Source organism: Macaca mulatta, chromosome 8 (assembly GCF_049350105.2).
Source record: "Macaca mulatta isolate MMU2019108-1 chromosome 8, T2T-MMU8v2.0, whole genome shotgun sequence".
Taxonomy (NCBI): domain Eukaryota; kingdom Metazoa; phylum Chordata; class Mammalia; order Primates; family Cercopithecidae; genus Macaca; species Macaca mulatta.
In genome coordinates this window covers 32,684,146-32,697,075 of record NC_133413.1, presented here as the reverse complement: position 1 = coordinate 32,697,075, position 12,930 = coordinate 32,684,146, and the positions used below count along the sequence as shown (strand labels likewise).

Below are 12,930 nucleotides of genomic sequence, written 5' to 3'. Positions count from 1 at the left end.
CTGCTGTGCCTCATCATCTAGATTGGTGGTTCTCAAACTGTGGTTTGTCTTCACTATCAGCGTCACCTGGGAATTTATGAGAAATAAAAATTCTTGGGCCTTAAACATACAGAATTAGAAACTCTGGAGGTGGGACCCAGTAATCTGTATTTTAATAAGCCCTCTAGGTGATTCTAATACACACTGAAATAGGAGAATCACTAACGCCTTTGATCATCAAGGGTGAACCATAGTCTTTTGCGTTGCTGGTCTGTTACTTCACTATAAATATTTTATTGCCCATGTGGATATTACTGCATGTATATACCAGGAATTGGCAACCTGTGTTGTTAGTACTACATCGAATGATACCCAAGTTAAAATGGTTAGTGACCTTCACAGTTCTTTTCTACTTCCTTGTCTTCCTTCTTGCAGAGCGCCTGAAGCAAGGTAGCCACTGGATAATTTGTTAATTGAATGTCTACCTTCCCCCCTTCCTGCCGTCCCCCTGCAAAAAGCAAAATCACATTTTTGTTTATCTTTTGGTTTCTTCCTCTGTGGGAGCTTTAAGCCTGAAAGTGAAGTTCCCAGTTACAAATATGTCTTTTTCCTAATAGTGACTCTGGCTAAAAGAGATTCCTGATACATTAAGGAAAAAGAAAAAAAAGAAAAGGAGGAAAAAGGAAGAAAAAATACTTATTATGTACCTGATTAGTATGCCTTCCTCAGAATTATCTTAGACCAATGGATCTCAAACTTATCTTACATCAGAATCACCTGGAGAATTTGTCGAACCACAGATTTCTGGGCCCAGACTCCAGAATCAATAGATCTAGGATGAAGCCAGAGGATTTGCATTGCCAGCAGGTTCCCAGGTTGTGCTGATGCTGCTGGTCTAGGGACCAGTTTGAGAACCACTTCCCCTAGTTGACTAGACCAGAAATACAGGTAATTTCATGATGTGTTTGTTAGGTGTCCCCCAGCTTGCTTAGCCAGTGATTTATAATTAGGAAGTATGGGACATGCCCAGGTGACAAACTTTGTCAGTAGTAGTTTTTTCTAGCTCTGTGCCTTTCCATATTCCAGAAGTTAAGATCTTCTCTTTGAACATAAGACTTTTTTCAGACTTTGAAAACTTACTCAAACTTGCTTGTCTAAATAATTGAGTTTGAGTGGAATAGATTTTTACCCAACTGTTGCCACACTGATTACTTCATTTCTCTGCTTCTGTTTCTTTTTATTTCAAGCTTAATTTTTCCAATATTATTATATACTCAAACATACGTTGCTTAAGTTGATATTGTTTATCTGTTTTCTGTCCTCTCATACAATTTTCTGAAGAATGGGAAATGGGCATTTCTTCTGGATTTTTTTCTCACAGCTAAACACAGTTGTTACAGACTTGACTCCTTGTTACTTGAATTCTTATTGTGAAACACATCTTTAGCATCTCCTGAAACAGAGAATAAAAAGAGATGAAACTGAGGCTTTTTTCCAAACTCTTTTGTAAGCCTTTTTTTTCTTGCTAAACAAGTGGTTTTGAGGAAAAATTGAAATATTAATCAATACAGATTTCTTGTATTTAATAGGAACTTTAGTTAAATATTTTCAACCATACCTATGCAAACACTATATTCCTGTGCAGATTAATCTCCTGCAGATTAAATTTATAGTTACTCTACTGGATAGCTTCTGGTAGAGAAAAAAACTATTGAAGACCATTTTGGTTTTTCTTTTCCTTTTTTTGTTTGTTTGTTTGTTTTGAGATAGTCTTTTGTTCTGTCAACCAGGCTGGAGTGCAGTGGCGCAGACACAGCTGATTGCAGCCTTGACTTCCCAGGCTCAAGTTATCCTCACACCTCAGCCTCCTGAGTAGCTGGGACTACAGGCACGCCTGGCTAATTTTTTAATTTTTTGGTCCCACTATATTGCCCAAGCTGGTCTCGAACTCCTGACCTCAAGCAAGCCTCCTGCCTTGGCCTCCCAAAGTGCTGGGATTACAGATATGAGCCACCATGCCCAGCCCTAGTTTTTCTTTTTATGGAATATCACACATGAATTGTAGAAAGATTTACCAAATGAGTACCTTTTTGTTAAAACCTGTGGTTGGGGTGTGGCTCTGTAATTTGTGTCCTGTAGCCAACTTTTCTTTTTCCTATTGCAGAGATTTTGTTTGCCACTCTTTTGCCATTCCAGAAAGTCTGGAACAGCTCCATGCAAGTGTCTTTGTGTTGACATCCTCCCTTGTGATCAAATTAAAAGACAGTTGGTAACATCCTCAAGCACATTTCCTTTCTTATACGTGACAGTTGTGTTAACTTACAAGTTTGCTTCAGATTCTTATTAATGTACTAACTTAAAAACTATCTTTCCACTTACTATAATTACAATAGACATAGCAATGTCGTTAGTCATCAGTTTTCAAATATACATATTACCCATATAATTGTTGCTAAATATTTCATGTTATTACTGATATCCTTATGTGAATGCTGGTGAGAGAGATGGACCATCACTATCACAGTACTCAGAATTTCTGGTTCCCAAATTATTTGGCATTTTATTTTTATATGCCAGTCTCTCATTTTAATTACCCTGATATTGCATGGTTATATTTGTCCTTGATTGTTTCTTTTTATTCTCTACGTTTACTTCTTTGGGTCTCTTAGACAGTGACACTTAATTAAAGCACTTGAGTAAAATATGCACCAACTAGTAAGTCAATAAAGGATAAGATGTTCTTTTATTTATATGATGAGTTCTAAAATATTTTCAAAGAGCAATCTACAGTGTCTACTTTAAATACCCTTTGACCTTTTTTTGGATGCTTAACTTGGAGAAAAGAAAAAAGATCTAGAATTCGGAGTAAATCTCAAGTTTTGCTAAATGTTTCACCAATAACAGTTATCTTTTCTTGAAAATGCATAACATAGCATTTTAAATATATTAATTAGTACCATATAGAGATATACCTTATAATCAGTAGTATTATCTTGAAATCAAGAAATAAGTTAAAAGTTGTCTAGCTTCACAGGAACATGAAAGCTAATTATAATAGGTCATTAGGATTTGGACTAATTAGTTTTTTGTTGTCTCCATGGTGCAGATAGTCAGAGTTAAGGTTTAAATGCCTCTAGAAAGAAACTTAAGAACTGAGTTGGGGCCAGGTGCGACGGCTTATGCCTGTAATCCCAGCACTTTGGGAGGCTGAGGCTAACAGATCACTGGAGGTCAGGAGTTCAAGACATGGTGAAACCCTATCTCTACTAAAAATATAAAAATTAGCTGGGCATGGTGGCACATGCCTGTTTTCCCAGCTACTCAGGAGACTGAAGCTGGAGAATAGCTTGAACCCAGGAGGCGGAGGTTGCAGTGAGCCGAGATCATGCCACTGCACTCCAGCCTGGGTGACAGAGCGAGAGAGACTGTCACACACACACACACACACACACACACACACACACACACACACAAAGAACGGAGTTTGAATAGTGCAGTGATTTAGATCCATAGGTAAGCATCAAGCCTGAACTTGAAAACCAACTTACCAGTTTGGTTACCTCAGATAAGTTTCTTAAACTTTCTGAGTCTGTTGTTCTCATCTGAAAATGAGAGTAATACCATCAATCTGTAAAGATAAAATGAGATATTATATATAAGCTACCTATACTGTGTGTAGTATGTATCATAACTGCAGTGATTGACTAAAAATCAATGTTTTGTGCTGTGTGTAAAAACACTAGAGCAAGCTCATCTGCTGCATTACAGGTGGTTTTCCCAACTAGAACTGCGTAAAATTGGTGAGCTGACACTGGGACTCTGGATAGCAGATGAGAATGTACTGAAGGGAAGAAAAAGAGAAAAGCTTATTGAGAAAAGAGGAGGGAAAGAAGAGGGAGGAAGGGAAAGACATGAGAGAAGGAACTGAGATATGCAGAAAACAGACAGCTCCCTCCCCTAGAATGAAACAGGAGTGAAAGGGAGGCAGAAACCAGGAAGAAAAAAATGAATAGAGAGGACAATGAAGAGCTAATTATTGGGCAGGGGGAGCTTCTGATCATAATTCTCTACAAGTTTCTGTTTTTATTTTTATTTTGTAGATATTCCCTTATCAGTTTTCATGTATGGACTGAGTAATGATCATAACTGTATGATGCTAGATACCATTGAAGAGCGGTAAGTATATCAAATAATGGCTTTGTTACTGCTTTATTTATAACTTGTTGATTTCTTTTAACTACTTTACAATTGACTTATAAATAATTTGGCAATAAAGAAGATAGATGAAGAGTGTCTTTTATCACACTTTGGAATACTTTAAAGTATGTAAATATTTATTCTTGATGATAATACTTATTGGGTACTGTCTTAATCTACTCGGGCCACTACAACATAATATAAACTGGGTAACTCATAAACAACATAAATATATTTTTCACAGTTCTGGAAGCAGAGAAGTCCAAGATGAAGGTGCTGGCAGATTCAGTGTCTGGGATGATGGGTGCTTTCTCATACCTGGTGCATTTTCATTGTGTTTTTGCATGGTGAAATTAAAGACCCTTGAGGGTCTTTAATAAGTATGCTAACCCCATTCATGAGGGGTCTGTTCTCAAGACTTAATCATCTCCAGAGGCCTCACCTCTTAATACCATCACTCTGATGTTTAGGCTTCAACGTGTGAGTGTCGGGGGGCACGAGCATTCAGACCATAGCAGGTATTTATTTTGTAAGGAAGTATACTTTGTGCTGGAGATAGAAAAATGGGTAAATTGTAGTACAGTACAGAATATGATCCCGTACATAATTGACCTTAATTTAGGGTAAGTATTGAAACTTTCAATAATAATTTGAATAATAAAAATGAATAATTTTATTTGAATAATAGTAAATTTTCAATAATAATTTGAAAGTCAAGCCAATATGCAAATATTGCTTAGAACATTTGTGGTATTCAAGGTTTGAAATTACTTTTTGAACCAATGCATAAGCAGGGCAAGAAAATGAGGCCCAGCTTAGTGGCTCATGCCAGTAATCCCAGCACTTTGAGAGGCAGAGGCAGGAGGATTGCTTGAGGTGAGGAGTTTGAGACCAGCCCGTGCAACATAGCGAGACCTTATCTTTCAAAAAATGAAATAAAAATTAGCCTGGTGAGGAGGCATGTGCTTGCAATCCTAGCTCCTTAGGAGGCTGAGGCAGAAGGATCGCTCGAGCCCAGGAATTCAAGGTTACAATGAACTGTAATTGTACCACTGCACTCCAGCCTGGGTGAGATATCAGAGTGAGATCTTGACTCTTAAAAGAGAGTTAATTGCTTTTTAGATTCTTAAAATTTTTATACTTTTAGTCAATAGTGGTATTGTCGCATTTAGTTACCCACATATTAATCTTATGGGTTTTAAATGATTTTTGGTTGATTCTAAAGATGAAATTCACTCTCAGAGGATGGGAATTGGACCCACTATTGGCATTTAAAAAGCAAAAATACTATAGTCATGGAAGGAAATACTCTAGGCAAAGAAATATTCTAAGTAATTGGAAAGGTAGAGGAGGAATTGGGACTGTTCAACGTACTGAGGGCATCTAACTTTTAAGGCATCGACTTGCATACAGTGTACAATTTCTTGCATACGCCTATATGTGGAACCACAGAGAAAATGTAGATAGAGCCTGAAAGTGGTAGGAAGAGGGGTAAGTGTTAGGAGGAGGCAAAACATTTTACAGTTTACAATACAGCTTTAAGCCTTACCGAAACACAAATGAGCAAAGTAAAGCTTAGGAGCAGACATCTAGTGAGTGGCAGAATCAGGACAAGAAACCTATGTCTGCTGACTTCTTGTACAGAATACTTTCTGTTATTTCATAAATCCTTTCACAATTTTTTTTTCAACCCGATTTTGTAAAGACAATTTGGAAGGGAAGTGAAAGGTTGGTTTGTTAAATCAAAAGGGTGTGAATTTCCTAGCCAGGTTATCTTTAGCTACTTGTCACTGGTTGACCCTGATAATTTAGATACCCTCCCACCACCCCCCTTACTTTAACTGGTCTCTGTGATCAGTTCTAGACTTTTTTGCATTGGGGGGAAAATTGCTTTCAGTCTTAGAGTCTTCAAAACAAATCTGGAAGAGGCTTTATTTGTTAGCACTTGATAATATATTTGTTGCTTTTATCCAGATACTAAGATTTTTATTCTCCCCAAATAGTTTAAATTACTACAGTTTTACTATAAATTTTTAAGGATTTAGAGATGTGTAGTGCAGTCTAATTGTGAGGCTTTCTTTTGATACTGCATATCTTTCTGAGGCAGTGGTCAATATGGGCACTGATTCTAAGAAGCACACAGGTTCTGCTTGTCTAAATCTTTTAAACTTAAGTAAAACAAATGTCAGCAGAATGGGGGCATTCTTTTTGGGAGTTATGTTGACTTTTTTTTTAATTGTGTGGTTCTGATAGTGAGCCCAGGTAACTACTGGAATTATTATGTAGTTGCTATGAGCCTTTGTCTCTGGATCACACTAATGCCCTCTAAGGAAGTAGACTGAATAGATAGTTCATCTTCTCCAGCAGAATTTGTTAATGTCTTTCTAAAAGACTCAGATTTGACAGTGGCAAAGTAAACAAGATGAGTGAAAAGAAGTGAAAAATGGCCTAAGTCCTAATAGCCATTTTAAATAAAATTAAAAGCATGATAAAACTGCCATGCATTCTTTGCTCTTTTGCTTCTAGTTTTCTATTCATTTAATATAAAGAGGATGGAGATAACCCAGAAACACTCTTTTAAAATAACTTCTACCTCCTATGTATAAGATTGAGGGGAAATTTAAAAAAACTTTATGGGTCATTATTGTCTTGCATTTAGGCATTCCAGATGTTCCACTCTTCTCCCAAGTTCCAAGGTACCAATAGTCAAACTTCACATTAAAGGATTTGAGAAAAAATGAAAGATAGAACTTCACAAGTCACTGTGATGAAATTGAACTTTCTTTAAATGTGTGTGTGTGGCTGGGCATGGTGGCTCACACCTATAATCCCAGCACTTTGGGAGGCCGAAGTGAGTAGATCATGAGGTCAGGAGATTTAGATCATCCTGGCCAACATGGTGAAACCCTGTCTCTATGAAAATACAAAAAATTAGCCAGGTGTGGTGGCGGATGTCTGTAGTCCCAGCTACTTGGGAGGCTGAGGCAGGGGAATCGCTTGAACCCGGGAGGCAGAGGTTGCAGTGAGCCGAGATCGTACCACTGCACTCCAGCATGGGGACACAGTGAGACTCTGTCTGAAATTTAAAAAAAAAAAAAAAGTATGTGTTCAAAAAGTGTTGACATGTAAACCCTTGAATAATCTATACATTTACCTAATGGAATGTCACATAATGGCTTCATAGGTGTTGAGTCTGAGCTCCATTTAAAAAAACAACAACAACAAAAAAATAACTAATGCTTACCCATATGCTCCTGCCTTAATTGGTAGAGAAAGGTCAGCAACATTCTTTAAGTCCAATAAGAGGATTATTAATAGATGGATTTTACTGGTAACCTCTTAGGGGCATCCTCTGACCCTTCAACAAAGCTTGGTTTCAAACTTCGAGTCCATGAAAAGCAATGTGTTGTTTAACTTTACCCCTTTGGTACCACTATCACCAATTCAACAGACATTTGTTGATGGTCATTTTTGTTTGTTTGTTTCTGTTTTTTTGCGACGGAGTCTCACTCTGTCGCCCAGGCTAGAGTGCAGTGGCGCAATCTTGGCTCACTGTTGGCAGCCATTTTGTGCAAGGTTGACATCTAAGTCATTATACTACATATATTTTTTGATATGGGCCTTTTCCAGCTTACCATACAGATTATGCTCTTTTGATTATGCTCTTGCTGACTAAAGATCAGTTCAAACTAACCTATAGGAGATCTTCTAAAAATCCTCTGTCTTGGTGCATTTAGGCTGCTGTAACACAATACCATAAACTGGGTAACTTATAGACAACAGAAATTTCTTTGTCACAGTTCTGGAGACTGGGGAGTCCAAGATCAAGGTGCTGCCAGATTTGGTAGCTGGTGAGGGACTGCTTGCTGGTCCACAGACAGCTGTCTTTTCCCTGCTTCTTCACATGGTAGAAGCAGTGAGGGAGGTCTTTACAGTCTGTTTTGTAAGGGTACCTTCATGAAGGCACCACCTTTAATACCTAATCAGCTTCTAAAGGCCCCACCTCCCAATACCTTCACATTAGGCTTTTTCTTTATGTGCTTTTTTTTTTTTTTCTAACAGTTTGATAGTTTTAACTCTTATCTTTAGTCTTTGATCCATTTGCAGTTAATTTTTGTACATGGTTTAAAGTAAGAATCCAACTTCATTCTTTTGCACATGGATATCCAGTTTTCCGGCACTATTTGTTGCAGACTGTCCTTTCTCCCACTGAATGGTCTTGGCACCTTGTGGAACATCATTTCACATATATGTGAAGGTTTATCTTGGAACTCTTTTTCCTATTTTATTGTTCTTAGATGTCTGTCTTTATGCCTGTTCCAAGCTTTAAGAAATATGAGTTACGGAAATAGTGAACGAATTAATGATATATATAAATCATACAGGAAGCCAGGTATTATAAGTAAACGATAACACACACACAAAAAAAAAACAGGAGAATCAGAGTTGAGACTTAAGACTTTGGAATTATCAAATACAGCATTTTTTTAGAGACAGAGTTTTTTTTTTTCTTGCTACGTTGCTACGTTGCCCAGGCTGGAGTGCAGTCATAGCTCACTAGAGCTTTGAACTCATAGGCTCAAGCAATTCTACCACCACAACCTGCCACATAGCAGGGAGTACAGGTGTAAACCATCACACTCAGTTTAAAGACAATATATTTTTAAAGAAATGAGAAAGGCTTTAAAATGTGAGAAGCAGATTTTTTTAAATAACCAAATATAACCCTTATTAATGGAAATAGTAATAATTAAAAACTCAATGGACTAGAAGCAGATTAGACCTAGCTGAAGAGAGTCAGTGAACCAGATGTTAGATATGAAGAAACATGATATTATTTTTAGATATGAAGGAGGGTTAAGAAACATGAAGAATAAAGGTAGAAATTTGAACATAGGTAAATAGATGTTCTATACTGAGGAAACAGAATGATGTCACAGCAATATTTAACAATAAAGTTTCTGAGAATTTCACATAATTGTTGAAAGATACCAAAAGTTAGATATAAGAAGTTCATCAAATACTTAGCCTAGAACATCATGATGAAAATGCAGGACATAAGAGACAAAGATACTAAATGCTGCCAGAGGAAAAGATTACTCATAAATGAATGACAATTATATTGGAGGTAATAACATCTTCAGAGTGCTGAGAGAAAGTATCAGTCATTCTAGAATTTGTACCCAGGAAAATTAAGCCTGATGGCAGCATGTCTACTAAAAAATAGAATTTATCATATTAAACTGTAAAAGATTTAAAACATTCCCTTTAAAATCAAGGGCAAGATCAAGATACCTGCCATTATCACTTATATTCAACATTGCACTAGGTACAAGAAATAAATAGCATAAGAATCAGATGGGAAGACACAAAACCATAAGTCATTATACAGTCCATTATTCATAGAGGATATGGCTGTTAATGAAGATAAATTATTAGAATTAATAAGAGCTTAAGAAAGTTGCTGGGTAGCCAATATACAGAAATTGGTTTTGGAGAGTCATTTGCCTAGTGATTGAGTGCATTCACTCTGGTGCCACACTGCCTAGCTTTGAATTCCAGATTCCACCCTTCCTAGCTTTGTGTCCTTGGACATACTATTTAACTTCCCTGCACTTTTGTTTTCTAATTTAAAATAAGGGTATCTGATAGGGATATTGTGAAGATTAAATGGATCAGTATATATCTAAAGCACTTAGAAAAGTGTCTGGTACCTGGTAAGTGTTATATATGTGTTAGCCATTTTTATTATCATTATCAACATCATTTTAAACATAGTAGTGAATAAAATAACTTTTAAAGATACTGTATATAGTAACGTAAAAATTATAAAGTACTTTAGATTAAATACTTTAAAAGAAGTGTAAAAACTCTCAGGGAAAAAAGTTATAAAACTTTTTGAAAGACATTAATGACCTGAATACCATGTTCACAGATAGGAAAGCTAATATAACAACATGACTTATCTTAAGATTGATCACGAGGTTCAGTGAAGTTCCAGTTAAAACCTAAACAAAATTTATTCTTAGATAGGCCTAATTTAAAATGTGTATGTAAGTGCAAAGAGGCTGTGGAAGAACAAGATTTGTTTTGTTTTTTTTTTTCTTTCAGTTTTGCTAAAGCATGTATCAAGATTTGTTACAATATGGTGTTGATGCATGAATACAGAAAGACACTGATGAAACAGAGCACAGAGCCCAGAATTCATACATATGTAGAAAATGGGTTTATGTCAGAGATGGCATTACAGATAAGTAGGAATAGGAAAGGTTGTTTAAAAAAAATGCTAGCAGTTTGATAGTCACATGGAAAACTTGAACTTTTATTTTTTTACCATAGATAAAAAATGAATTTGAGGCATAGTAAATACTTAAAAGTAAAAGACACAACTATGAAAGTTTTAGAAGAAAATATATGGGATATCTTTATGATCTTGGGAAGAGGTATATCTTTTTTCTTTTTTTGGAAACAGAGTCTTGCTCTGTCGCCCAGGCTGGAGTGCAGTGACGCAATCTCCGCTTACTGCAAGCTCCGCCACCCGGGTTCGTGCCATTCTCCTGCCTCAGTCTCCTGAGTAGCTGGGGCTACAGGCCCCTGCCACCACGCCCGGCTAATTTTTTGTAGTTTTAGTAGAGATGGGGTTTCACCGTGTTACCCAGGATGGTCTCAATCTCCTGACCTCGTCATCCACCCACCTCAGCCTCCCAAAGTGCTGGGATTACAGGCGTGAACCACTGTGCCCAGCTTGGGGAGAAGTATTTCTTAAAGTTGATCAAAAGCAAAAATGAAAGCACAAAATATAAATAAAAATATTCATATTTGGGACTAAAATTAAACATACCTCTTTTAGAAAATGAAAATACAACTTTTAAAAGTGGGGGGAATTATTTGCAATAAATATAATTAGCAAAAAGATAATATCTCATATAAAGATTTCTTGCAAATACATAGACTAAACTGATAGAAAAGTGGGTAAAAAGCTTGAATGAGTATTTCCCAGATGTGGAAACATGACCAATATATATACTCAGTACATGATCATTCTCAAAAATTGGGGGCTGGATTCAGTGGCTCACGCCCACAGGCACTTTGGGAGAATGAGGCGGGCAGATCACTTGAGGTCAGGAAGCTGAGACCAGCCTGGCCAACATAGTGAAACCTTGTCTCTACAAAAATTAGCAACGCGTGGTGGCACGTGCCCATAGTCCCAGCTACTAGGGAGGCTGAGCCAGGAGAATCGCTTGAACCCAGGAGGCAGAGTTTGTAGTGCACTGAGATCACGCCACTTTACTCCAGCCTAGGTGACAGAGCAAGACACTGTCCAAAAAAAAAGGGGTGAGGGGAGAGAAAATGCAAACTAACCACAATTAGTTATCATTTGCTCCTGTCAGGTTGGCAGAAAGTAAAGACTACCAACATGAAGCGTTGATGAGAATATGGAGAAACTGGAACTCTTAGATATTCCTGGTGATGATGTGTAATAAAAGATTGAGAAATTAGCCAAGCACAGTTGGCATTTGCCTGTAATCCTAGCTACTTAGCCATTTGGGAGGCTGAGGCATGAGGATCAAAAATCTGTGTGCAGTTAGCTGGCATCTTCCCATGACGGCGCTCTCACTCACCCCACACAGTGCAATGAGGACAAACCAGAATTCCCCATGTCATAATTGATCGCTTGAGCTCAGGAATTTGAGACCAGCCTGGGCAACACTAGTGAGACCTAGTCTCAAAGGGAAAAAAAAAAGGTTCAGAAATGAGACTATACAAAAATTAGTTTTTCTATGTGAGGAATCTTCCTCATATAGAAACAAACAAAATTAAAAGGCAAAAATATTAAAATACATATGACAGACAAAACTAATTTATTTGTATATGGAGTCCTTATAAATCATTAACTAGAATACTATCTTCTCTGTGGGAAAAAAATGGACAAAAAGATAAGAACGAGTGATTCACAGAAAAAACAAAATAGCTCAATGTCACTGATAATGAATTAAATGCTAACTAAAACCACAAGTTTCTATTTTTATTTGCCATGTTTTCAAAGATTAAGTTTGATGAAATACTAAAAAATAAAAATGGAAAGAATATTTTCTTTAAAGCAAAAATTAGTAAATAATAAAGGCTAGATACAGAAAGGTGAGTTACTAAGAAACCAAGAAAATCAGGATTATGAAGTCATAGAAGTCTGGCAAGCTGTGTTATTTCGAGAACAGAGTGGTCAAGAGTATCAAACAGAGAGAGGCCAAGTAAGTCATGAGCCACAAATGACTGATGTGGATAATCATTGATGACTTTGAAGATCACTGTTTAGGTGGAGTAATGGAAGTAGAAATCAAAGTAGATTGAGGAGGGAGTGGGAAGTGAGCTAGAAAATGGCAAATTTTTGCATTTCTGAGATGAACTCAGCTGATTTATGATGTATTATCATTTTTATTTAACTTTTGTTTGAATTTCTACTGATTTAATTTCCTCCTAATAATAACAGGATTATTCATTGTTTTTGTTTCTTCTTGAATCAATTTTGGCAGCTTTTTTCCTAAGAATTATTTTCTGTAATATCTAAATGTATTGGCCTAAAGTTGTTCATAACATACATTCTCTTAAAACCTATATAAATAGGTGTTTAAATTATTAGCAAACACTTGTCTTTGGTTCCTTTGTTCTTTAGTTATTTTGAATATCTGTTAAAGTATATGGTATATACTTTATATATATTATATATTTTATATATATACTTTATGTATATTGCCA

At 36.6% G+C, this 12,930-nt stretch overlaps 1 protein-coding gene across 1 annotated transcript in view; it reads left to right on the top strand.

The window, feature by feature from the left end:
• Positions 1–3,345: 3,345 nt before the first annotated feature.
• TEX15 (testis expressed 15, meiosis and synapsis associated) overlaps positions 3,346–12,930 on the top strand; it is a 75,008-nt gene continuing 65,423 nt past the window's right edge. The window contains exon 1 of the mRNA XM_015145116.3: positions 3,346–4,155. The gene's annotated coding sequence lies outside the window, so the exon portion shown is untranslated. The remainder of the gene's footprint in view (positions 4,156–12,930) is intronic.